The sequence below is a fragment of the Rhamphochromis longiceps genome, linkage group LG6 (genome assembly GCF_057381845.1).
Source record: "Rhamphochromis longiceps isolate RC_006_pf linkage group LG6, R_longiceps_female_GT1.1, whole genome shotgun sequence".
Lineage (NCBI taxonomy): Eukaryota > Metazoa > Chordata > Actinopteri > Cichliformes > Cichlidae > Rhamphochromis > Rhamphochromis longiceps.
The window spans coordinates 30,197,987-30,222,075 of NC_140562.1; the positions used below are offsets into that span (position 1 = coordinate 30,197,987).

A 24,089-nucleotide genomic window follows, 5' to 3' on the forward strand; every position below is an offset into this window, starting at 1 on the left:
TCTCCCACTGTGTTGCCCACTGGCAGTGGGAGGGAGCTGTCAATCACAAAGACAGGAGAGGCTTCAATGAGACAGTCTGATGGTGCAGTAATGTCTCTATGGCAGCAACGGAAGAGGAATCATATAAAGGGGTTTGGGCAAACATACAGATCTTGCATTACTGCTCCTCCAACTGTATTTTTTTTTTTCAGAATCAGAATCAGAATACTTTATTGATCCCTGGGGGAAATTATTTTAGCTTCCTTGTTCCTTTTCCTGCTTCATTGTTCTTCCTTTCTCCCTTACATTCACGCATACACTCAAAACACTCCCATTTTTCATTGTGCTATCTCAACAGCTCACTGAACGCTAGGGCTGTGCGATATGACCAAAATCTCATATCCCGATATAAGAATTCTATCGTCCCGATAACGATATAAATCACAAAAATTTAACATTTTCTGTAAATTCTGTGAATCTCGGGCAGCTCGACTTGCGTGAAGTGTTTCCAGCTGCGCGTCCTTTACCTGGAGTCGACTGTTTTAACTAATGCGTGAAACTATACATTTTTAGACATAAGTTGTAACGGCCGCCGTTTTCTTTGTATTTATTACACGGCATGCTGCGGGTAAAAGCCTGTTCTAACGTTTGAGTCTAAGGTTTATTTTTTAGCACCTGGCGGCTCTTTTTTACTTCTAATCCGTTAATAATCTGCTCTTTCACGTGATTCTGTTTATTTTGAAAAGTCTCAACAGGATCTTGAGCTTTATTGTGAAAGGTTTATGTGGAACATAAACAAGCGGACACGCGATGGTGTTACCGTCGTTGTTACTAATGACAACGCATAAAAACAGGCGCTTGTCCGTCAGTAGTGTGGTTATTTACATATAAGAGAAAGAGAGTACTTTAAGAAATTAATATAGCCACTACAGTGACCATCAAAACGATGAAAAAATATTACCGTAAACAGTTTATTTTGCCACACCACGAAACAAACGATAGCATAAAATGAAACGATAGATGTTTTTATATTGTCATCCGATATATATCGTTATATCAAACAGCCCCACTGAACGCTGCCCTCGGGGAATAAATAGGGGTTCCATTATGTGTGGATGTGATTGTGTGATCCAGTGTGCATACAGATAACGGTATGGAATATGTGCACTGTGGATAGGAGTGGGAAAGTTAGAAATTTCAATACTGGGATTTCTACATTTGACACAATACCAATAGATTAATGATATTCTATTCCTTTTTCGTGATGTTGATAATGCTGCATCGATACTGTGAAAAATGACCACTGAAACCACTTCAAATAAATGTGCAACAAAAAAAATTCTATTTTGACAACAGTGTGAAGTGATCTTACTCTTTATTAATTCTCTTCCGTATTTGAGACCATTATTAAGTATAGTATTAAGTCTCTTTCTGGCCACCTAACAAGAAAATAATAGAAAATGCTGCACTGCTATAAACATCTAGAATAGGAATAGGAAAAAAGTGAATGAAAAGCTTTGCCGATGGAACAAATTGGAGCGACTGGAGGAAAGAAATGGACAAAGGAGTTTTAGGTGACAGAAACTATTTTTGTTTTCCTTTCATTTGCTAGTGACAGAGTCTCTTCTACTACAGCTCCTCCTGATAGTCTTTATACACAAAAGATTGCACTAGTGTCTGTTTACAAGTATTGCTGTCACTATGAGGGTTGGACAAAAACAGGTCCAAGTATTAAAACAACAAAGTTATTATCCTGATTTCCTATGTGTCACACTCTGTAATATCATTTAGGGTAATGTCCTAACAGCATGTGAATGTGAAATCAGAGAGCGGGCAGTTGACTTTTGAGCTTATGTAGTCATCGTCAAAGTTAGCTTCCATCCTGACCTCTGTTGACCCTACATATTGCATTACCTGCCTCTCTCCCCCTTTCTCAGTACTGCTGACAGCAGCACTTCTTCAGCAGTGATTCTGGGCTGTATCGCTCTCTGCCACACTCCCCAGCATCAGGTTTACCCCCTCTGGCAGTAAGACTCTGCAATTAGGGAAACATTTCCCATTTTGACATTAATGACCTACAAAGCCAGCGTGTGTCACTTAAGGTTCTCTTAAATTAAAGGGACTTGCAACACCACAGCCAATAACCAGCAATCAGCTCATATTCTTCCCCTTAAAAAGATATGGTTAAATGACATATGGAGATTTGCAGATAAAAAGACAAAAATCAATGCAAAGGTGCATTTAACCCAACAAAAAAATAAAAATTAATGTGTCTCCATGTTGTAACTGCAGAGCTCAATTGTGTATTATAACTATTATAACTGACTACTGACCAAACTGACCACTGGAAACTCATGATTTCATATCCAAGCAGGATCCCCCTTTCTTACTATGCTAAATACAACTGCTTAATATCTCTATATGTGGGGATAAGTTACAGAGGAGGAGACATGACAAGAAACATGCTATTATACAGGAAAGAGGTTAGAAACTCACTACACACACACCAACCATGCATAAAAGCACAGACACACACACGGGACCAGACAGTCTGATGCCTGTCTTCTTCCGCCAGGGATGCAGAAAAGAGGGAGGAGGGATGGAGGAAAGGGAGGGAGCAGGCGGAGGATGAAAGCAGACGCAGAGCAATACCAATTAAGAACGACAGCCGCCAGAGAACTAGACAGGGCACACAGAGAAAGAAAAAATACTGCTGGAAAAGGGCAAAGACCAAAAGAATCCTCACTGGAGAGGAGTTGGAAACAAAACTGAATGAAGCTCTATTGAGGCTGGCAGACCAAGGAGAGACTGGAGGACAGGGGTGGAGTTTGAGGGGGGGGGGGGGGGGGGGGGGGGGGGCTGAAATATTCGTACACCTTGATCACTAGTGTCAAAAGAACCAGACAGCAAAAATAAGGTTGAGGGCAAAAGATAATGCAAGGCTGGTAGAGAATGGGAAAAATGGAGGATAACTGTGCTAATGTTATTCTCTGCGTTACAATGAAAGGGAGACACAGGACTTCAAAAGAAAAAGAAGAGCAATCAAAACATGGAGAATCATGTTTGGAATGGCTACAGACAACACCACAAACACAAGAGTAGGAAGAGGAGTTTCCTCTCTTGGGGCAGGGGGAGAATAACAGAGTCAAGACTCATGACCACAGATTGTGGTAAATCTGCCACCGCTGCCATTCAGAAAACCACCCATTCCTGTCGTATTATGGAAGCTATGAGACTCTCCAGAGCCTTATTACATGGAACATTTTAGGCAGCCTTTACCTGGGGAATAATTCCTCAATACCTGCTAATACTGCAACACACCCCAACTAATCTCCACAAATGTGTGTGGGAGTGCATTTGTGTTTTCTCAACCTGAACAGCTTGGGGAAAACAAGCCTGTAAATTCCACGGTTGGTAAGTGCTAATAACAATCTTCTTGTGTTTTCTATCCTTCAGTCTCAGTGAGTGCTCGGTTTGTAAGCATCCTGTGCATACAGTGCATGTCGGCTTTGCTTACAGCCGGTGGTCAAAATGGTCTATGAAAACATACAGTGCACTTTATTGCTATTAGACTAGGCTTGCTCAGTGAATTGTGGAATACATATTGTATGTTGGTAAAACCTGTAAAGAAGAGATGGCCCCTGGAGAGCAGTGTTTTGGTTCGGCGGGGGGAATACTGGGGAGGAAGAAATGTCAAACAACCACATATTAGGAGTCAGTTGTACTATAAATAACAGCTTTGAGGTTTGCTTCCAGAAAATTCTCTCTCACAGTCTTGGCTGCTGCCTCTGCCAAGCAGATATGAAACTTTAACACAGTGGCAGCTCATTAAACTGAAAAACAGCACAATACACAAGACTAAGCAAAGCCTGGTCCTTGCCATCGCCACTGCTAAAGCTTAGTGAATTCAAGAAGAAGCTGTCAAGCTGAATGTGTTGGTGTATGTGTTTATTTTTGAGTGCTTTCTATAGCTTGACTGCACTGTCGGCGTACCAGCAATTCTACCATTGCCAGTGGCACTTGTCTCTGTCAGCTAGTACATCTGGCTACCTTACCCACACCTAAATGTTATTCTAACCTGAGTCATAAACTGAGACTTAACCAACAAAGAGTCCTTTGAAGGTATATCAGGAAGTGAGGACTAACCAAAATTTCCCTACTTTCCACCAAATGATCACACACCCAAGGCTGAAAAGACAAAGTTCTACTCAGAAAAGATTGATATTTAAGCACACGGGCATACACAATGTCCCATCAGCAATTTACTGACTGCCAGCAGTATAAGCAATCAGTCAGTCTCTGAAAGTGAGAAGCAAGCCTGCAAAGAGATGCAGGAACAATGCCTAGAGGAAAAGAATGGCAGAAAAAGCCACAACAGCTCCTTCTGTTTGGACAGCAGATGAGATACAGATATTCTGACACAAAAAAAAGCCTACATCTATCAAAGTGAAATGAAACATTAGACCATTTTTTTTTTTAATTTAAAGTAAAAATTGGCTTAACTGATCTAATAAGAATAAATACCCACCCTAGGTCTATGTGGCCAATAACAATCCTCAGAAATGTCTTGCAGCTATTGGTTGAGAAAAAACTGAGAAAACTACTAATAAAGATATTTAAATATGAAAAATACTTGCAAAATGACATTCCTGCTGCCTTCAATGGTTTGTGCCTACTGTACTATGCTAATTTGCATATCAGCTATTATCTTGTTTTATATGTTTTTATTCTTCCTACCTTTTAATACTGTTCTTGTTGTTTTTGTGTTGTAAGGTGACCTGATTTGCCACCAACAAACATGATTTATTTTTATTTCCTATTGTTATAATTTGTCATGTATTGAAGTGCAAATTGAGCTGTGAAAACCACTTTACATCCATACATCAATAAAAGTAAAAGCAGACGGATAAAGTTCATTGATTGTATTCAAGTTTGTGTTCAGGGGTAAGAATTGACGTGGATTATCAACCAAAGCCATGACCCCAGTGAAGGGAGAGCTAGTGCATGCTAGTGCGATTTACACTGCCATAACTGAAAGCTTTGTTAGTGCTGTAGGGACCAAGTCCTGTTACATAATGAGTAAGGATGTCTGTTGATTTTGAGCAGGAAATGGGAATATTATATGGTTGCTTGTCCTGCATATTCTCTGTCAGTTTCTATCTGATGCCAATCTCCTTCTGTCCACGTCTCTCCAATTAGCTAACATGAAGTAGAGGGAGGGACCGGGGCCTCAACCAAACCTCGGCACATTGAACATTCCCCTGGATCCCTGCCAAGACTCTCAGGCAGCAGCTCGATGGGTTTCAGCTTCGCTTCCCCCATCCCCCTGCTTCCACCCAGTCCTAGCTTACCCTTGGTGGGCCCCTAAAGCCCCTGCCCCCTCAATTGGCACAGAAGTTAGATAAGGAGGACAATTACACATCCACCTCCCTTTAGTTTGTATGTGTGGCTACTAATCACAAGAAGATTCCTTAAACTGCCACCTTTTACTCACAACTTAAACTAATTTCATCCATGCCTATTTAGAGTGCATCTTCAATTTTTGCAAATTCACAAGAAATGCCAGATATGGGTATGAGAGTGTAAGACGTGGAGATCACATCTATCATAACATGAGATCACCATCTTATACCAAAACAACAGTAAAGCCTGGTCTACACGATGGATGGATGTAACCTAAAAAGCTTTGTTTTCTAGTTTACATCCATCGAAGGACACTGTAACCATTTATGACTTTCTGGTGCTCTGTTATTACAACTGCAAACACAAAGTACAGACACACTCCCCCCTTAGGGGTGTGCCCACATAAACACTACTCATTTGGTACAATGGCTAAACCAAACACCATTGCTTGGTAAATCTAGATCCTGCCCCCCTTGACATTAAAATAGCAATACAGTGAGCAGAGGAAGAGGTTAATGGCTTTTGGCAGCCCCCTATTCAATCCAGCTGATTCTACTGTCAATGTACCCTTACTTGAGGAGCACCCTGCGGCGGTGTTAAGCGCGTTATCTATCGCGACTGTGCCAGTTGTTTGAAAAGCCTCATAATCACAGGCTCAGTAACTACCACACTAAAGCCTGGGATAGGGTCAATGACAGGGGGAGAGGACTGACAACAGAAGCAACACACAAGTCCAACTACAGGGGGCTTCACCAGGGCCACAACAAAATATCTGACAAGGAAAATAAACTATTTTACCACTGTACAGAAAAATGCATGGTGGATACAGTATATTTACACTTGGCCCTGCAGTGGAAACAAGGCTAATGATAGTAACTTACACTGGTGTTCATGTTTTGTCTGCAAAGGGTCAACTAAGGATAAGCAACTTGGGTTTCCTTTCAAATAAATGATCCTGCCCCTTTAGTGATAAGGGGCTGCAGATGGAGTTACTGCCAAGATTTGTCCTCCCGGCATTGTTACAATACACTCTAATCAAAACAGTGTCTAGATGCCAACAGCCTAAAGCCTGGTTAGATCCAGAGCCAACATGGGTAATGTGTTTCCTGCCTGCAATGCTGCCAAAAAGGCAAAAGAAGTAATACAATTCATTGAGTCTGAGCCTCTGTGAGATGAAATTTCTCATTTTGAATCCTTTTGCATTTTGGGACTAAGGTAAACGTCACAAGACCGAGCTAATTTAATTCAGAAATGTTATAAGATAAGATAAGATAAGATAAGATAAGATAAGATAAGATAAGATAAGATAAGATAAGATAAGATAAGATAAGATAAGATAAGATAAGATAAGATAAGATAAGATAAGATAACCTTTATTAGTCCCACACGTGGGAAATTTGTTTTGTCACAGCAGGAAGTGGACAGTGCAAAAGTTATGACGCAAAAATTAGAATACAATAAGAATAAATACAGTACACAGCTGTACAGAATAGAATAAAATAATATACTATATACAGTAGAATAAAATAGAATAAAAATATACAATAAGATAAAAATAGAATACGAATGCTATATACAACTGAGTAAAAATACAACAATGCCAGATTATTGCACTTAGTGTTATTGCACATGTGTGGATGTGTGTGTTTGTTCAGTTAAAGTCTTTGTTGTGGAGTCTGACAGCAGTGGGGAGGAAAGACCTGCGAAATCTCTCCGTCCCACACCGTGGGTGCCGCAGTCTCCCACTGAAGGAGCTGCTCAGTGCTGTCACAGTCTGCTGCATGGGGTGGGAGACGTTGTCCAACAGGGATGACAGCTTAGCCGCCATTCTCCTGTCACTCACCACCTCCACAGGAGAATGGCGGCTAAGCTGTCATCCCTGTTGGACAACGTCTCCCACCCCATGCAGTGACAATAGGACATATACCAATATTTATGCCACACTTTCTGCATATTTAATACATTTAGGTTATTTTTATACTACAACTGTTACATTAACAGTGACAGTGGGCTAACCACTTTCCACACATAAATACAGTTCAAATGAATTGAAGTTTTTTTTTTTTTTAAAGTTAAAAGTAAAAAGGAACCAAGCAAATCTTTAACACTGTTTTCCCATCGGCAGTTCAACTTATAATGTTTTGCTTATGTTGACTAATTCCAGCAGGGCAGACTACCTAATTTACTGCTGCAGGTGAATGACATTAAGCGTATTTCGATACATGTTTCAATACTGTTGGTATAGTACTTTCCCTTCGTGCTGGAAGTAGGGAATAAACTCCCCAGAGTGTCTCTCTCTGTCTGCTTTCATTAGCAACAGTTGCTAGAGTTGCATGTACACAGAGACTACTGCACTGCTCCCTCAGTATCACAGTACAGTGGACAGTGGCATGCAAAAATCAGTGCTACACCCCCAGATACTCCACACTGCTCCTGACTGCTTCTGGCAGAAAACCTGCACCTTCATTGCAGCATAACATGCACTGCCTAAGGAGTGACCCCCTCAATGGTGATCTAAGGTCCATGTGCAATCCCAAAATTTACCCTAGTGCCTTAAACCACTTGCTGTGGTTTAAGTGCTAGTTACAGTTGTGTCTGGTAATGGTAAAGGTAATTGCATGGTATTTAAGAAAAACTAAACTCCCTCCTCCTTTTTGTTCCACGGTGAAGAGCATCCTATTCTTTCCACTCATTTTGGACACCCCCCAAAACATCTTTTCAGAGCTATCCCCTTACTGCATGCTCATCAGCCTTGAAGGACCCTTAGCTCTGGGCAAAAAAGGGCTGTGTGTTTGTGCCCGTCTGTCAGCTGGCCGTCTAGGGTGCACTCAAGTCCTGATTAACAACTGGAGGACATTACTTAATGGCAAAGGTATTGAGCTAGACATAAATAGTCACACAGTCCCATGGCCAAAAAAATGAAAGGCATTGCACATGTGCAGACACTGGCTGAATATGCCACAAAAATATTTACATTCACAGACAGTGCATATATCCATCATACACAAAAATAAACCATCCCCATCTGACTGCAAATGTACGGTGTGCCACTACAGCTTGGGCACATTTTTCATTTCATCACCTCACTGATGTGTGACGGTAGAGATAAGACAGTGGTGACAGAGATGTCAGAGGAGGGTTGGAGGAAAAGGGGGTTTGAAATTGAACAGGAAATTATGTACTTCAATTAAGACACGCGGTGGAGATATTAAAAGCTATACTCCAGCGCCTGGGGACAGGATGCACGAGGGGGGGAAGCAATGGAAAGCGACAGTTCAATCCGAGTTGGGAAGGAGGGGTGTGGAGGAAAGGAGGGAAGAGAGACAGGACAGCTATGTTTAATAATGTACTAAGAATTAGTGTAGTGGAATGTACAATGGTGTACAAGATACATAATGTGATACAGTTGAACCACAGACCGAAGCGTAGCGAAAATTGGGAACAAATGGGACTGTGCCTTTGCCACATTTAAGAAAAGTGTAACTACATCGGATAGGCACGAATTAAAACATTTAACGAAAATATAAAAAGGTGTTACAGCCCTAATGCAACTCTGTGCTATCTGCAATCAAACTATAACTATAAAATTAGCGCCCCATTACCTTCTAATAACCACACAGACATTGGAAAAGGCAAAGCAATTCTCCCAGTGGCTCCAAGAAACCATCACATTACACACTCACATGTACATAGTGTGCTCCAGCGCACTCAGCCAATCATAAAAGGGCTATGATATAACACAAAAGTTCCCAACATATTCAAGACCCTTCAAATAAATACACTAAAATTAGTCATCAAACCCGTGTCTAAAGGCACATCTAAGAATACCTCGGCTCAATCAGTGTTTTCCTTTGCCGAAGAATGCCCTGCATAAACAATGTGAGCAGAAATCTGGGCAAAACAAACACGCTTAGTAAACTGTTAATGGATGTTTTAATGATGTAGTACTTGAGCGTTTGCCGGGGCATTACCGCTGTTGTTAACCGGGCTTAGTCTGTATGTCAATGAGACTAGAGCTGAGTGATATACTTTAGCTTAATTATAGAGGAACACGGCGATTTTCATTTTTCGGCTGCCGCTACAATTTTTGATTGCCAAACGTTGATTAACATTATTCATCAGTTTGCCAAGAATCTAAAAATATATATAAATAAATTACATGTATAAACTTACCTTGCTTTAATCACAGCTTTGGCAGCTTTCAGTTAAGAGTCGATGCATGGCAGGGGGGGGGGGAAATGCATAAAAGCATTCTCCGATGTCTTTTCTAAAGTTACCCGTAAAGAGATGGAGCAGAGATTTAGTCGTAATTAAAGTCAGACTTGGTAGATAAGCCGACTGCTGCTGTAGCAGCTTGGTGACAAGATACCGAGGTAAACAACGGCTACTCAGCCAGATATATACACAGCAAGTACGGTAATTTATGCTTTGAGCAAGAAGAAAAAAGATTAAAAAATAAAACCCAAAACACATACGCTGTGAAATTATTTTTACCAAAAAACAATTTGTTAAAACGTCACGATTTAACGGGGGGAGGGGGCGGGGAAGCGGACGAAGCACCACTAATAACAAAAACAAAAAAAATACGAACACGATTAAAATGACTTTTAAAAGCAGCTAAATTATGTAAGCTAACGTTAGCTGGTTGGCGTCGTAAGTCGTCGACCGTTGCAAGGTTTTGCAAACCAGAGAAATCAGGCAGTTTTCGTTAAAAAAAAAATCGCCGATGACTTCTCGCGGAGCAAGCCGACGGCCGTCAGCCAGCCACCCAACTTGTTTTAAAGTGCAAAAGATTTTTGTTGTTGTTGTTGTTTAAGTCGTCGGTTGGACGACTAGCGACGGACTGGCTACCGCAAATGCAAAATGAGTAGCGACTCCGGGGAAATACATTCTGTGTTGATCCAGACGGCGGAGCGGACACTCATGGTAGGCGTTCAGTGAGCTCTCCTTGACAGTGGTCTCGCAGCCATTTTGTTCAAACTAACAACACTGCAGTCTCCGTCTCCTCCTCCCAGGGAGCAGACAGACCAGGAAGTCGCTCCGGATACGTCACTCCCGACCAACCAAAACACTAACCCCGCCCACTCGCCCCGCCTTCCTCCGGTCTTCAAACCTCCCGACTGGCCACCGAGGATGGACCTTTTTAATACAACCATGCGACGGACAACCAGGAAAAAAACAAAACAAAAAAGGGACAGAGGCAGCCAGCTCATATGTCCAGGGTAATTGCTGAAGCGTGCAGCAAGCACTGTGTGCTTAAAAAAGAAACAAATGTGAGACATGTCATGCTGTGGAAAGAACATACATGAAGAAAGTATAGGCATTTTGAATTATATACCCAGCAGATTAGCTATTTAAGTCTTAAAGTTGCTCCAATCAGTTAATTTTAAGAATGGATCAAATTACTCAATATAATAGCAAAGACAATGTTCATAGTTGCAAACCTACTTTTGTTAGTAACCATGTGTAATCATTTTAGCCTCCTTTTAACCTATAGTTTTTGTTTAAAGGGCCACATATTTTACATAAGATTTCATATTTTATCTAGTACAATACATTATGTGATGCATAACTAAAATGGTAAATGTGTATAAATTCCATAAGCAACTGGCAGTTACACTGTGAACTTTATTTAAGCAAGTGAAAATAAACCCCCCAAAAACTGGGGTCAGAGAGCCAGCCCCGGGTTGCTCTTACCCAAGATGACCTTTGTCAAGAATCTCTTCATCACATGATGTCCAGAAACACTGGGTGATAATTTTAGGCTATTCACAACATGATGGATGAGGTCGCCCTTGTGCACCCTCAGTCGCGTCTGCAGCCATCTCACAGAAAGAAAACGCAGCCCCTGTCCATTCTCTGCACTCCTTTCTCATGGAAATGACCGCTCCATGCGCACACGCACACACACACACACACACACACACACACACACACACACACACACACACACACACAGACAATGTGTGGTGGGAACAGGTCAAGACTGTGTTCCACAAAGAGGAGGGCTGACCAGTGAGAATGCTCCTATACATCGCAGGGAGAGACTACTAATGAGAAAGCCAGGGGCCCTGGCCAAAAGTTTTTTTTCTTCCTCCTTTTCAAGGCAATATGCCCAGAGCTATTAAATCAGCAAGCTCCAACTGAATGGAGAAAGCAGATGCTCCATGCTCAGGGGTTAAGAGAGGTGAGAGCAGAGGGGAATGCCTTCAGAAACGCCTTAAGGCAAGTGTAGTGCAGGCTATTAAAAGGGAAAATGCAGGAATTCGCTTGTAATGTGTGCCATTTGAATAAGCTGTGTTCCTAGTAATCATTTTGTCCCTGAATTAATATAATACGCTTACTTGAAGCGTCAATTCAGTGATTTATTAGGTCAAGAAAACTAAAGTGCATTACTTAAGAGATATCAAAGAGACACAGAAATGCATGCAGCACAAAGGACAGGTCAGACTTGAGACGAAAACTGTGGTTCGACACGATCTCAGCCATCAAAGGCAAGAGCTACTCAGGTGTATATGCATTAAGAAAAAAAAAGACAGGGAGTGTGTCTCTCCTTGAGTGCAGACATTCACATGTATTTTATGTGAGTGTGCGCTCATCCCTCCCTGTTCCACATGCGCTCTCCAACTCATCACAGCTATTCTTTTAGGTGTCTTTGAGATGTTTCTTTGACTTCGCCAATTTCCCTAATTGCTTTCACATTTAAGAAGACTGCTGACAGAAGCGAGTCAATGGGAAAGGTCTGCCTGACATTCTGATAAGAAACAACCCAGACGAGCTGTAGTACTGCAGTGGTGGCAATCGCTCACTTCTTCTCTTCTTAGACAATACACCTCTCCTCCTCCTGCTGCTCTCGCCATCTCCTTCTCCTCTCTCCGTTTCTTTTTTTTTTTTTACTCCGTGCTCTTCTGCCTTTTGTTTTAATTCCAGTTCAATCACGAGCTCTGTTCCGCATAAGGTTTTAATTTCAAGCCTGCTGCCAGAGTCTGCCACACGCGCACACACACACACACACGCGTGCATATTCACCCAAGTATGCATGTGTATACACCAAACCACAAATTCCTATGCTTACCGCGCACACTTACTCACGTCACAAGCACGCATACACACTTGTATGTTACAAGGCGACATGCAAATTTAATGCACGTGCTCTCTGGCTACGTCTTATCGAGACAAAGTATCTCCTACTTGAGACTTGAGACTTTAATATGCGCACACACACATTATTAAAACGCAGGCGCATCAGACAAATTACATAACAAGAATCCCGAACTGTATTTTTCCTTCTGAGATCAAAATCTAGTTTATGAAAGATCAGGTAGATTTATGGGATCATTAAATGAATTCATAGCACTTACAGTCTATGTTTCTTTGCCTTACTCAAAAATACAAAGCACCTCTTCAAAGGTACTACCAAGAGCTTTCATTTTGTGGAATTAGCTAAACATGATCTGAGGATTTACCAAGTCCAAAAGCAGGTCTCGGTGTTAAAACCTCACTCACTACATAATGCAGAAAAAGAGATTTACAGTTTGGTGTATGATGTGGGGTAACTGATGACTTGGTGATGTCAGTATTTTGGTATTGATTATGAATACACAATCCTCTGCATCAGTCTGGACTCTATGTATGTGAGTAATCAAAATGCAGACAGCGAGCTACTGTCGCTTCTCTCAAAGTGACATTTCCAAAGGCATGACTTGACATATGCAAAAGGGCCGTCATGATGATAATTCTGACAGGAAGAGACCATCTCCTAACTGCCCATAAAAGAAGAATGTTGCACAGTGACTCCTCCAGTTCTGCCACTTCAAGGCGAAATTTGCAAGTGGGTTGCTTTGTGGTTGAACTGAAACATTCATGGGAAGCTTTTCTCACTCTGATTAGCAGTGCTGATTGAAGTGCCTATCCATTAAATACATGCACAGAGTGGGAAAACCCTGCTGAGTTGCTCATTGCTCATCTCCAAGGTCTGCAGCATTGCATTGGGAGATAAGGAAGACTGCTAGTAGCTAAAGGCATGCTAGTGCAGGAGAAGAGGAGGAGGGATCCTTTTCATTAACTTTCATTAAGACTAAAGAGCGAATTAGTGTAAGAAGAGGTCTGATGTACAAAAGTCGTGCTCTTTTTAGCTGTAGCCACATACAGCATGTATGAAGTTCATGAAGACACACAAATTCAGTCTAAGCACTGGCAGCAAGTGTCTCTAATCCTCTGTACTGCTCTGTACCCGTGTACTGCTTTGGGTAGCATAATAGCAAGAATAAACAGAAAGCAGCATCTGGTAAAGGGTTTATGCTTGGGGTGGGAAAGGGGTTATGCAGTCTTTGTGTGTATGTGCTGGTGCTTTTAAGTGCACGCCTGTATTTGACTGTGTGTCTGCGGTGCATGTGTGTGTGTATGCATTTGCATGTGTCCATATGTGTGCTGTATGCGTGGAGGGAGGGAGGCAGAGCACAGCAGAGCAGAGCGTTGCAGTGCAGGCAGTAGGACAGCGTTTCTGAGCTGTGGTAATTTCCCCCGAGACAAGCGAGCAGGTAAAGGCCAGCAAAAGAGGGAGGGAGGGAGAGAAGGATAGATGAAGGCTGGGATAAAAGGGAGGGAGGGAGAGCATCAGCAAGCAAGTATGTCAGAGAATAATAAGGAATGATACAGCAGTGGCAGAAAAGAGGGCAGCACATTCGCCCAATCGAATGGGCACGGACTGCATTAAAAACGTTTCAAGGTTGAATTTAGCCGCTCTGATTGTCAACACATTACCGTTAACATTTGTATTTCCATTTCAAATGCCTTATCTTGTTAATGAGTGTTTCTAAACTGAGTCATTGTTTTTGTAATGAATTCATCTATTAATTACACATGCGCCGTTTTCTGATGACCTTGCTTTATTTTGTTACAAGCTGCAGACCTTAATATTAGCATACATTAAGCCCTGCTTATCTTTCATCCCCAAAAGCTAATACATCAAATTATCACCCGAAAAAAAAAATGCATCAAGCACAATTGTGTTTTGCGCACCAAGGTTTGTGTGTGTGTGTTTGTGGGTGAGCACTCTCACTTATTAGCCCCTTCCCCCTCCCTTCTTGCAAACTCATTACCAGCATATAAGACCTGCATGGATTTTATGGTGTTTTGGGAACTGACTGGTTAATCAGATTTATTGCACACTTAAGCTTAATTGATTGCCTTTATGGATTCAAATGAATAATTAAGTACTAACGAGCCTAGTTTCTGTTTCATCATTCTGAAATGATGATAATGACCCACAGAAAGGGAAAGTAGTAGAAGTGTCAATCACAAAATGCCAACATAACAATATTTGCTTTTCAGCCTGTGTAATCTACTGATCATAATAATGCTGTCAAAACACCGATACAAGCACGTTTTCCACTTAATCTCATACTAGTATTGGCCCAAAGCTGGAAATTTATTTTTCTTCACTTTTCACTTTGTATTTAAAAAATGTCTACTAAAAAATGAAGTATTATAAGCAGTTATACAGACAGCGAAAAGACAGCCAGCGCCTCACGATCAAGGCGCCCCCTGAACAAAGACAACATATCCTGACCTTCAGATGATCTTCATCAGATCAATACTATCATCGGCACAGACAAGCGGTCACAGATTAACCCAGACTCCTCTAACCAACCCCCAGCTCTCAACGCAAACACGTGCGCACACACTTTTCTCTCCCATACACAACAACAAACGTGCACGCATCTTTTTTAGCAGGGCCCTGGGTGTATTGACTGGTTTGTACTGACTGACACGCAGAAACACCACACGTACGCGCTTGTTGATTATACTTTTCTGGCTGGCTTTTATTGCACAGTATAAAGAGTGAAAGGGTCCTAATGTAGCTGTATCTATCCCCAGCTACAGGAAGGGGAGAGGGCGATCTACCCATTGCTGCCCTCATCTTGTTATGATTGCAAACATGTTGCAATTAAAAAAAAATTAAAAAATAACTGACTTGCTTGTCAATGTAATATTATATGAATGACTGTTTCTGTATTTACATGCGTGTTTGACATTATGGAAAAGGGCAGAATAAAGCCCATATGGATATACATATACAGGTCTGGCACTGGATATCATTTTCCCCACACCTCTATACAAACATTACATTTCCAGACACAGAGAAGAATATGCATATTTGACACCCCACCAGCCATTTACATGGAATATGTACCAATGAGCAACACAAGCAAATTGATATCTATATGTCTGCGAGTGGCCAGAAGGCAACTGACTTAATCCCAGAACCAATGTAAATGTTGGTGGCATATCTACAGGCAAGAGCTGATATTTAGAAGTCCATTAACAAAGGGTGGAGATGGGTTAATTCACTGTGTGTAGCTGGAGATCCGGAGGGAGTTTAGGGCATACAAAGAAGAAGGAGGAGAGAAATGGATAATGGGAGGGAAAGAGAGGCGAAAGAAAAGAGGGTATAATGCAAAGAGAAGAAAGAATGAGAGGAAAAATACAAATAAATGTGGAGGGAGGTAGATGTGTATATAAGCAGGGATGGTGTGGTGGGGGTGCTGGGGATGGCAGTCGGCTGAATGTGTATGTGTGCATAGTTGTTGTGAGCATTGCTGCCTGCTATCATCCGCCTGAGCCTGGGCGTCAGTTTGATTAATGCTGCTTTCCTCCAACTGACCTCCAAGGTCACTGGAATAGTGGGTACTCAGCCGCTCCCATTTGCTGCTTTACCAGAGGGGGGTAAGGGCCATATAATATGCTCCTCCAGAGTTTCCTCTGTTTTTCCTGTTTCCACTTTCCTCTCTGTCCCTCATTTAAGCTCTATCTCTCTCTCTCATCCTCGCCGTCTGTCCGTCTATCTCTTTTTTCCCTCCCCACCCTCGTTCTGTCCCGCCTCTCTTCGGGCTCTCTCATTCTGGTCCTCATCCATCTCTTTCTCTCTGCCACCATTTCTCTTTCCCTCTGTTTGACTCTTATGTGCTCGCCACCAGCACTCTCTAATCTGAAATGCAATCAAAAGTGGCAATAATGCAATGTGTTTGAAGACGCTGGCGAGAGGGAGAGAGAACAGGCCGGGAAAGGGCCATTAGGCCACCGAAAGAGGTTTAGATAAACACATTCACATTTCTCACACATGCTCACCTCCACACAACCACCACTTCCTCCCCTCTCTCCGTTCACAGAAAGACTGCCAAGGTGAAGGCATATGAATAGAGTTGTCCTACACCAATAGACACTTGGCACTGACACACTTCCTCTGGCAGAGACGCTCATAGCAAATGCTACTTATTGTGCCAGACGGCCTTTCCTGGCATGAACCTGACAAGAAGGGAGCCATGTACATACAAAGAGAGGAAGAGAGAAAGACGAAGGCTGAGACATGAGGAGGGCAGTGAAAAAGTTAGTTTTCCTTCTACTCAACTCCCCAACTCTATCAGTTGTTCGTTTTTTGTTAGTCCCCGATTAACCTGAGAATTTCCCAGCTTTTTCTTCCAGTTTTGTATTACTAATCTCCTTTTGCCCCATCTATAGAAATCCTCACTACATATAATATATTGTCAACACTTATCCTCTGGACAGTACACAATATGTATTCGTGTCGGTCTCTGTGTGAGCTTTGTTCAGATCAGCTTTACTTGCTTGAAACATAGCCTGTTCATTCGTTTCTGTGAAACCTGTGGGTTGGCACAGTGGGGAGTCCCGATGCACAGGGCTCTTCTAGGTGTTTTTTCTTGGAAGCCATTTCTTTTTCCATTGTATTATAAACCTATTTTAGTGTTCTTGTGGATGTATGGGTCAAACTGAACCTCCAGATTGCATTTCATCTCATGAGAACTTGTAACAGTACAACTACACAAACAAAATGCTTGCTTTTTACCACAGTGCTATTTTCAGACTGAGCACCTGTACAGCTCTGTGAAAAGGAAACTTGGCATTTGATGTACAGGTCTTTTTATCTGTCTGTGTGCACCACATGGCAGATCTTTGTAAAAATGTACATCAGATGTCTTTACTGGTTCAGTCCAAGACCTGACTGATGACTTTAAAGCTAGATTGGGCCCAAATTTTTTCTTATTAGGCTGGGTAGGATCTTGTTCAATAGGCATGGGCTATCAAATAAGTCAGTAGGTCCAAAAAAAGGTAAGCAGATTCCACATCATACGAAATCATCAGGCGTTGATGAGATTTATTGTATAAAATGATGACTTTTGCATTGCCAGGTACTGAATTGGTTTGAAAAATATTCATTTCTGTCTACTAATTGTTCAGTTGTCTAGAGAATATTTAATTCTTGGATGAAACACTAGACTTTTCATGGATTTATGTAAATATGTTTTTGAATACATAATGAATAGATAATACCTGTTTCTTAGTTTATAATAATCCAGTTAATGCACTTTCTGACTATGGCTGCTTCTTAATTGATAGTGCATCGCGCAGCTCTCTCTCGGTCCATTCAAACAAATAGCATTTTGGATAAGGTCTCATTTTTAGACAGTTATTACATGTATTCACATCGGCACTGACTGTGATAGGGTTTTATTCCAATCACGTTTCTCCTGTTGAAAATTCATTCATGTAGCTCATGTTTGGGTATTTTCCACCAGTCCAGTCAATGCAGTTTATTTCTGTTCAAAACTTTTGTCATCTGTAAGACAGACCTGACTAAGATGGCATCCAAAAGTGTGTACAAAGAAGCCAGCAGTATAATCACAGCCTGGAGAGTTAGCCCTGGTGTGCACCATCAATTTGTCTCACACTCTGTACCCTCCATCCCCCACCTCCTTTCCTTTTTTCTCTGTCTCTCCATGTTCCCTTTTTCCAGTCAGTGCCTGAGCGTGAGCAACACACACACACACACACACACACACACACACACACACACACACACACACACACACACACCGACACTCCTGAGCATCATGAATCTTTCATGCGAGCGGGCTGTATAATCCCTGAGGCGTGCTCTCTGAGACCTATACACACCCGCCTCCATCACCTTGAGAGAGGGAAAGCCATCACTGGGAATGAGGGAAAGAGACAGAGTGAGAGAGAAGGCGAGGGATAGAGATCGAAAGATAGATGGAGAGACATGGAAGGGGGGGGGGGGGAGTGAAGTGGAGAGAGGAAAGGATGAGGAGGAGGATGAGAAGGAGGAGGGAGTGCAAGGGTGTGGGAAGCAAAAGACAAATTGAAGGTGTTAAGTAGGACCTGGCTGGAATTACCTCCCTTCTTTTGACCACTGAGGGAGGAATAAAAGAAGAGAGATAACAATGGGAGGTTGGTTCTCTTTCGTCTTGGGTGCTGGAAAGTCAAAGTGTATCATTTCAAATCTTTGTCTGATGGAAGCACAATGGAAACTGAAAAATGGATGGCATCAGGATCTATATGTCTTCTAAACTGCCTTTTAAATAGATGCCCACATTATATCGACACAGGGCACATCCATGCTTACATACAGTGTACATACACATTTGTTACAATACACCTTGTTGAATGGAAAAGTTTAGGCACCCCAAAAAACAGTATTCTTAATGCACATTTTGTGACAATTTCATGGGCTAAAAAACAATTATTGTTGCAGTGTGATTAACTAGTTTGACCTCAGTTGACTTTTCAGAAGTTGCCAGGCAGCTGAAGAATTAAGAATTCATTAAGAATTGTCAACAGATGACAATTCAGAGCCTGATACTCTTTAACCTTATGCTAACACTCAACAGCCATGGGATCCTCTAAACAACTAATTGGAACATGAAAATTAAATGATGTAAAGCCGAGTGAGTCTATCAAAAGAAATTTAAAGCACTTCCATCTTGAAAGTGGCACTCTTCAAAAATTGTCTTTAAAAAAAAAACAGTGGGTACATTTGGAGTTGTCAAGAAAAAAAAATAGGTGCTAAAGGCACAAAGGGGGAAGAAATTGCACACTATCAGACACAAGCCAGAAATAGAGCCTGTTTATTGAAATGTTGTAGCCTTTGTGAGAATATTGAAGCTTAAGAGGGTGCACAGTGTTGCAGTCATGGAATGGTCTAGAAGACCAAGTCAAACTTCAGATAAGTTTGACTTTCTGCCTGCTGGGCAGAAAGTCAAAGCTAAAAACTGCAGAGAATCCACAGGAAGCTTTAGCTGAGACAGGACTGGCAGTGCCGCTTCAACATATTGTGCACAGCAATGATGCACAAAGACAGCCTACATGGAAAAATCATCTGAAACTAACCTTACCTGCAACCGAATCACAAAAGTTGACGACACGGCTCTGCAAAGCAACATTTGCGTACGCCAGAAATGGTTTTGAAAAAAACAACTTCTGTGGACGAGAAAATGTTTAGAGCAGCATTTATTTATCAGAACACCTAGCAAGCTGTTCAGCATGCAGGTGTAAATGATCTGCATGTGGTTATGTGGCAGCGGCGGTACAGGAAGCATTGCAAAGATAAAGGAACATCGCTCCTCCAAACACCAGCTAACTGTAGACACAATGACTCACAGCTAGCTGTAAGTACTATGTGATGACCACACTTACACATGCTACATTTACAGTTTAATCCCTTTAAGACTGCAATAAAATGTAACTTTACACTTAACATAAACCAAATATGAATTTCCAAACTATATTTGAAATTCAATCTGAACATGAGAAATAAAGCTCTACAATTTTTATATGAAAATATCAAACTTAACCAGCCTATTTATTTCTGCTTTTACCACAGAATCAGTGTAATTTGATCTTGTTCAGTTTCTTAACACAAGAAAAGCCAAACCCACTAAAAAAGAGAAAATGATGTCCTCCTATAAGAAACTCTGCAGTGGTAGACAGCTGAGAGAGAAACACAGACAAAAAAGGAATGAGATGTTCAAATCTGTTATTATAGTCCCTTCCCCCCCACATACAAAGACCAAGGTCATCATAAAGTTTCTTCAAAGTCCAGTTTTTTTCTTTAGCTCACTCTCAAGAGAAATATCATCAAACCCAATATATGAAAAAGACTGAGATGCTATCAAATAAAAATGGCTTAAATGACAACAGGGTGTTCATCAGTTGGACATCTTGCAAGTTTCCTAATATGATATTTTTTGATGAATGAATCTTTATTGTTAACACATAAATTCCCTGCCTGCTATGCGCTTTATGATATAACGACAGCATACTCACAATAGACAGTTTGCTTACCCTAACACATGGGATGATAGACAGCGTTTTTTCCACCTTCTCTTGTGTTATGAAAGCCATTTCTTGTTTGCCATCTTTTTTCATCTCAAGCTTTAGGATGTGTTCTAATAAATACACCATATTAGTCCCTGCAATAAACTCCCACCACAGTTTATCAGCTTCATATCGGCTTGCTTTGGAGTGAGTCAACCCGACTGCAGGTTGTCTCGGTAAGTTCCTAATGGAGTGACAATGGAGAAATCATAGAGACTGGACAGCATAGTTGTGGATGTTGCAATAATTACCTGAGATGACAGTCAACACAGCAGCGGTAAGCACCTTCTCACTGGCCTGATGAGCTTATTATGCCCCCCAACCTTCACACCCCATGACCCTGATTTAATTTGACACTGATTAATAAGGCTGTACAAGACAAAAAGGTGGCCCGTGCATGTGTGTAGACATGTGTTTGCAAATACGGCTGTCTCCGTGCATATCACTGAAATCATGCTGCAGATAGATAAGCATCTAAGGAGAAAAAAAAGATACTAATGATACTGATGCATGTGAAGTTCCATATATCTCACTGGGATGTCTCAAGGTCAGAATGAACGAACAGCTGAGGAAAGGTTGAATAAAGGAGAAGAGCTCCTTCATATACAAATGCATGCAGGAACAACTAATAATATGAATACTACGTCAGGTAAATGCGCAGGTGTTGGAGGGTTTTGCCTGCGTTTTTTATGTTGTTGATGCTTCAGGGTGAGCATGTATAGGACCTATACTCATAGGTCTCCCGTCCTTCCAGCACACACACACACACACACACACACACACACACACACACACACACACACACACACACACACACACACACACACACACACCACAGTTGTCCCTTCCTTGGTGGAACAAAATGGAGGGGGCAAGTAGGTTGAGACTGAGGGGTGGGGGCCGTGGGTGGTGGACAGTGCAGTGCCAATTTCACGCCTCCACTCCTCTCTGCCTCTTTCAGCTGCATGCTGTATGCTCCTTCTTCTCCCTACCTCAACTCTCTGCTTCCCCCATCTATAAACGCACACAGCCTTTTTTCCAACGCCTGTACCACCCACTCCATCCATCCTCCCTTGCTCCCGCCAGCCTCTCTGCTTAGGCTGGAGTATGACAGCCCAGTTGCTTAGGGGATGCTTGTCTAAATAATAACCCAGAGAACAGAAAAGACAAAAACTGTCATGGTTCTGCAGACCCGGTGTTTTGAATGTTGTTTAATCATTACTGTTGCATTCTTAGAGTGACTTTACTTTCCTAGTTTCGTTTTCTTGCGTTTATGAGTTTTCTGATTATTGTCTTTATCTCTTGTGGTTCGGGTTGATTTCCCTTTAGTGTTTCCCTTTCTCTGTTTCTTTTTCCTCAGTGTCTCCTGTGGAAGTCAGTGTCTTGTCTCCGTGTTTATTTACCTACCTGTGCCTGTCCACCCTCTTCCCCTGTGTCTCGGTGTTCTGCCTTCCTTCTGTCTTCTGTTCTTCTCTGTGTTTCATCCTTTGTCTTCCCAGTCTGTTGTGTGTTTGCATGTTTGTTTATTCCCGTCTTAGTTTTAAGCTTGTGTCTCGGTCTTCGTGCTACTTCCTGTCTTATTTTGATAGTCCTTGTCTCATGTGCATTGTATTCAAGGTTTGCTTCCCCTGTCTCGTTATGTCTAATTTGTTCCTGCTGTGCTCTCATGTGTTTCCACTTCCCTAATCATCCCTCAGTTTATATATCGTCTCTGTTTTCCTCGGTCCTTTGTCAGAGCAACTGTTCACCGACTCCTGTGTCTCTCTAGTCCTAGCGGGCCAGGTTCCCTAGTGTTTTCACAGTTTAAGTTTTGACAATTAGTTCCTCGTTTAGTTTGGTTTTCTTATTTGGCTCTGTTTTGAGAATCAGCCTGAATAAAGGGCTCGCCTTTTGTTTAAGTTCATTCCTGCCTCCGCTGTCTGCATTTGGGTCCTCACTCTCCACTCCACACGATCTGCCACCCGCAAATCTTGACAAAAACAGAGTTCCCTTAGAAAGAAACAAGGTAGGAAAAAAACTAAATCACCAGTAGAGTAAAGCACCACATGAGAAACCTTGTCTCAACTCAGCCCTTCAGCACTCACATCCAGCTCTCAAGATGGATGCCTCGGTGCATTCACTTCTCATGCTTGGCAGCACAAGGACAGAAAGAGGGCACGAGAAAAAAAAAAAAAAAACAGCTCAATTTGCATTCGCAGAGGTAACATTTGTTTATCGCATGTATGACACTCCTCTTAACGACCCCACCGCTGATTGAAGCAAGCTTGCTAATTAAGCATTAATTACAAAACAATAGAAGTGGCAATTAGATGGTAGCATTTCAATGTGTAATATTCCCACCTGGGCTATTGTTAACATAGCATTATTACCATCACCGCCTGCTGTGGTTATGGTTATCTAAACAGTCATAAACGTCATCTCGCGCATACTGTACCACCCACAGTTGCCGTACAACTAAGTAATATGTTTTCTCTCTCTCTCTCTCTCTCTCTGTCCCTGCCTCTCTCTCTCCCTGTGTGTGTGTGTCTCTCTCTTTTTCTAGTGGCAAATATCAGCCGTTTGTTTCATCGCTGGGTTTTAATTGGTGAAAGCAGTGGGATTTACACAGGCACGCAGGCGGCAAGGGTTTTCCCTTTGTAGTGGCACAATGTTTACAGTCCTGCTGCAGAGCAGTCTGGGGCCGTGTGGACGACACCTTTGTTAGTGCCCCATTACATACAGGGAGAAAGATAAACCCTGCTGCTCTTTTGCAACACATATAAATGCTGATATATAGGAAAAAAAATAGAGACAGATTTGCACAGAAACACACATATATGTCTAACAGTGATGAGGAATTCAAGAGATACTGCTAGAATGACTGGAAAGTGTTGGTTAAGGTGCGTGTGTGTGTGTGTGTGTGTGTGTGTGTGTGTGTGTGTGTGTGTGTGTGTGTGTGTGTGTGTGTGTGTGTGTGTGTGAGTGCTAGACAGACATGAAGTCACTCTTGTGTGGACACCTTATTTGAAGATATAACCTGTGCAGGTTGATGAACACAGCAGATTGGAGAGAAGAAGATTAACAAAAGTGGAAAAGACGATGGTCAGCTGAAGTGTTTGACTGGAGTGTTTTTGACAGCTGTAAGGACAGCAATTTGGAGATACGGAGTGCGTGTGTGTGTGTGTGCGCGTGTGTGTGTGTGTGCGTGTGCGCAGTCATGGTACGATTACAAGTTGGATAGAGCAGAATAATCACTGAGCAAAAATACCTATGGTGCAAAAAAATGTCAAGTGCAAGATTTTCAAAGTAAAGCAATCAACATCGATTCGACACAAATGTATAAGGCTGCACAGCAGCTGCTCATCAGTCTAAATTATTAGCTTGATTAACACTGAAAAGGAAACGATTCATGCAGTTAAATAAAAACACTAAAGAGAGATGCAAATTGAGCAATAATTTCTAAATACATTATTGTAAAACATGGAGAAGCTGTATTCAGTAAACCTCTTCTTCATCTCCTTCATGAAAAAACC

The 24,089-nt window shown here is 41.8% G+C and overlaps 1 protein-coding gene across 4 annotated transcripts in view; it reads right to left on the bottom strand.

Annotated features, from left to right (window-relative positions):
- Positions 1–24,089, bottom strand: part of tnrc6c2 (trinucleotide repeat containing adaptor 6C2) — a 145,163-nt gene that overhangs the window by 43,515 nt on the left and 77,559 nt on the right. For 2 of the 4 annotated variants that reach the window (XM_085410185.1, XM_085410182.1), the window contains exon 1: positions 9,556–10,375. The exons of 1 other annotated variant lie outside the window; for it this stretch is intronic. The gene's annotated coding sequence lies outside the window, so the exon portion shown is untranslated. Of the gene's footprint in view, positions 1–1,893; positions 2,002–9,555; positions 10,376–24,089 lie in introns of those variants that run through there. One more of the 4 variants, XM_085410184.1, reaches the window with a different exon arrangement.